This window comes from Bos indicus, chromosome 5 (assembly GCF_029378745.1).
Source record: "Bos indicus isolate NIAB-ARS_2022 breed Sahiwal x Tharparkar chromosome 5, NIAB-ARS_B.indTharparkar_mat_pri_1.0, whole genome shotgun sequence".
Lineage (NCBI taxonomy): Eukaryota > Metazoa > Chordata > Mammalia > Artiodactyla > Bovidae > Bos > Bos indicus.
In genome coordinates, this window is record NC_091764.1 from 86,843,719 (window position 1) to 86,847,684 (window position 3,966).

The 3,966-nt window shown below is 35.2% G+C and overlaps 1 non-coding gene across 1 annotated transcript; it reads right to left on the reverse strand.

Moving 5' to 3' along the window:
• Positions 1-3,368: 3,368 nt before the first annotated feature.
• On the reverse strand, positions 3,369-3,440 carry TRNAY-GUA (transfer RNA tyrosine (anticodon GUA)). Its single transcript has one exon. It is a non-coding gene; the product is annotated as a tRNA-Tyr (tRNA).
• Between the last annotated feature and the right edge of the window lie 526 nt (positions 3,441-3,966).

Below are 3,966 nucleotides of genomic sequence, written 5' to 3' on the forward strand. Positions count from 1 at the left end.
GGGGATATATAAATACGTGTGTGTCTGTATATACATGTATAATATATATATACACACACACACATATATAATATATTTATGGCTGATTTATGTTGTATGACAGAAACAAATCAACACAATATTGTAAAGCCATTATACAATTAACTAAAATTAAATTTTAAATATATGTAAACAATGTTAAAAAAAAAAAACAGGTACTGAAAAAATGAGAGAACTAGACAACAGAGAATAAAATTTGTAATGCACCTGAAGAAAAAGTGAGAGCCTTTTGTCACAATCAAAGACACAACTGGAGAAAATATTCTGACCTAAAAAAGATTCATGTTAGCAAATGTATAGGAAATTCCCTCATTTTTTTATGTTAAATTACTGGGAGAAAGGCATGTCATTAAACACTTTGAGAAAAAATATTTAAAATATGAGGCATATGAACATCTCCTCAAGCATTGTGACTAAATCACAATGTCATATAACTTTCCTACACAATATTAATAAAAGGTAATATAGCTAAATATACAGAAATCTGAGGAAAAACCTTTGTAGAGTAAGATGCCAGAAAAATTTTCTTTCATATGTGAAATATATTTTATATGTAAAATATATTCTCAAATATTCAAGAACATGGAACATACCCTGCCTTCTATATAATTTGCAATCCAAGACAGAAAAAACAGACATAAGGTAAGATAAAAAAATGTGAAATGTAAGCATATGCAATAAGTAATGAAACCAGTTAAATTTTATTTTAAATAATTATTTTATACAATTCATAATTTCTTAAAAATAAAAGATCTCAAACTCTCAGACTTGGAGAGAGAGTACTGATATAAATTGATATAACCATTTGTAGGATTGTTTTGAAATATATTTCAATATATATGAAAATATTCATACCCACTTCTAAGGCTAAATCCTAAGGAAATGATGAAACATTTTTTCCAATTATATCTTATCATAGTGTCATAAGATGAATTTAATCCTAGCCATTAAAACTACTTACTAGCAGATGACTTAATATTAAATAAAAAGGGATATAATGTGATCAATGTGTAATGTTAAATTTTGTAGATTATATGAGCTTTACTTTAGTTATATAATCACTTGCATATTCATTAATTGAAAAATATTTATGGAGTGCCTGTGCCTACTGTCAAGTAGACTATGATCTAGACACTGAAGATAACAGCAACAAACAAAAGTGAAACGTGAAAGTGCTAGTTCAGTCTGTCTGACTTTTTGCAACCCCATGGACTATAGCCCACCAGGCTCCTCTGTCCATGGAATTCTCCAGGCAAGAATACTTGAGTGGGTAGCCATCCCCTTCTCCAGAGGATCTTCCCGACCCAGGGACTGAACCCAGGTCTCCTTCATTGCAGGCAGATTCTTTACCATCTGAGGCACCAGGGAAGCCCCATAATGGAGCTTAAGTTCAATTTAATATAATACATAATGGTAGATATAATATAGTACATAATACATACAATAAATATTAAGTCATTTCTGCATGGTGGGATTATGGATGGTTTTAAAAAATATTTTTTATTTTAATTCTCTCCCAATACCATTTATTATTTTTATACAAAAATTTCATTTTAAAATGACTTCTGTATCAAATGTTTTATTAAAAATGGACTTCAACAGAACTTTTTTTTTTTCAACAGAACTTTTTAATGTTAACATAGAATTAAACTTTTTTTTAATTGTTGGACATACCTGTATTCGTGATCCAAAATTAAAATCAGAGGCATTAATTCTGGTTATCTAATTAAAATTCCCAAAAAGACCATTTCTCTAGTCCACTATTTCTAGAAATATCCCCCTTATGTACTCTAGTAGAATTTATAGGCCTGTCAAGTATTTCCCAGGCACTTTTGATGCCCTAATTCCAGTTATTTATTTTAAATAAATTAATTTTGTTTGTACTGCATCCCTTTCCTCCTGCATTAAGTTTCTGTCTGACACTAGTGGAAACAAATTTCAAAACAACACAACAAAGGTTTTCCTCACAGCTGCTTCAACCAGATGGTAGATTTAAGCTTCTGGAAACATATTAGGAAAGCCTATTCCCATATAAAGTCTATCTCAAGCTTAGGCATCCCTAAGGCCCTTGCAAAACTCAGAGAGGACTGATAAATTGGAGGTGTTTTTCTGTACAGTAATTTCTATCTTTATGCTATTCAACTGCCATGAACTCATAGGCTATCTCTGGCTCACTCACCATTGTATACATGCTTATATAACACTGTGACTAAAACACATATACTAGGTAATGCTGTTTATGCTGTTGTTTATTCACTAAGTCGTGTCCAACTATTTTGTGAATCCCACGAACTATAGCCCACCAGGCTCCTCTGCCCATGGGAGTTCCCAGGCAAGAACACTGGAATGGGTTGCCATGGCCTTCTCTAGGGGATCTTACTGATCCAGGGATTGAACATGCATCTCCTGCTTTGGCAGGCTGACTTTTTATCACTGAGCTACCAGGGAAGCCCAATTCTGTTTATATCCCTTCCTATATTCGGACTCCTTATATTTCAAGATGCCATTTCAGAGAACCATTATAATCTATGGTAATCCCTTTCCCCAAGAAAGTTATCTTTTTGAAGAACAATAGGAAGATAAAGCAACAGAAAAAGCCAATTACTTGATTGTAGGGTGACACTTTTATCATCATATTGGGGTAGTGACCACTGCAAACTTTTCTTGTTTATAAGTACATTAGTTTGTACTCCTGAGTTGGCAATTTACCATATGGAGACCAGAGGGGAGGGGACTGTGGGGAGGAAAGAAATAGGTGAGGGAGATTAGGAGGTACCATCTCCCAAGTGCAAAATAAATGAGTCAGGAGTGTGAAATGTATAGTGTGGGGAATATAGTCATAATTATCTAATATCTTTGTGTGGTGGCATATCATAAATAGACTTATTATGAAATGTACAGAAATATTAAATCACTATGTTGGGTAAGAGGAGCTAACATACTGTTGTAGGTCAATGACACTTCAAAAACAAACTCATAGAAAATGAGATCAGATTTGTGGTTACCAGAGGTCGGGCATGTGTCCATCCCCCTAGTGGGCAAAGATAGTCAAAATGTACAAACTTCCAGGTATAACAAAGATAAGTGATGGAGGTGTAATGTACAACATGATATATGTAATTGACACTGTTGTATGTTATATATGAAAGCTGTTAAGAGGGTAACAACTGATGAGTCTGAGTCTGATGTGAAGAGTGAGTGAGTGAAGTCGCTCAGTCGTGTCCGACTCTTTGCGACCCCATGGATTGTAGCCTATCAGGCTCCTCCATCCATGGGATTTTCCAGGCAAGAATGCTGGAGTGGATTGCCATTTCCTTCTCCAGGGATTCTTCCCAACCCAGGAATTGAACCCGGGTCTCCTGCATTACAGGCAGACGCTTTACCGTCTGAGCTACCAGGGAAGCCCACCCAATGTGAAGAGCCGACTTATTGGAAAAGAGCTTGATGCTGGAAAAGAGTGAAGGCAAAAGGAGAAGAGGGTGGCAGAGGAAGAGATGGTTAGATAGCATCACTGACTCCATGGACATCAACTTGAGCAAACTCCAGGAGATAGTGAAGGACAGGGAAGCCTGGTGTGCTGCAGTCTGAGGGGTTGCAAAGTCAGACAGGACTTAGCTAATAAATAACAACAACAAGAGAGTAAATCCTAAGAGTTCTCATCACAGGGAAAATATTTTTTCTATTTCTTTCTTTCTTTTTTTACTTATATGACATGATAGATGTTCACTAATTGCCTGGAGAAATGTCAATAACCTCAGATATGCAGATGACACCACCCTTATGGCAGAAAGTGAAAAACTAAAGAGCCTCTTGATTAAAGTTAAAGAAGAGAGTGAAAAAGTTGGCTTAAAGTTCAACATTCAGAAAACTAAGATCATGGCATCTGGTCCCATCACTTCATGGGAAATGGATGGGGAAACAGTGGAA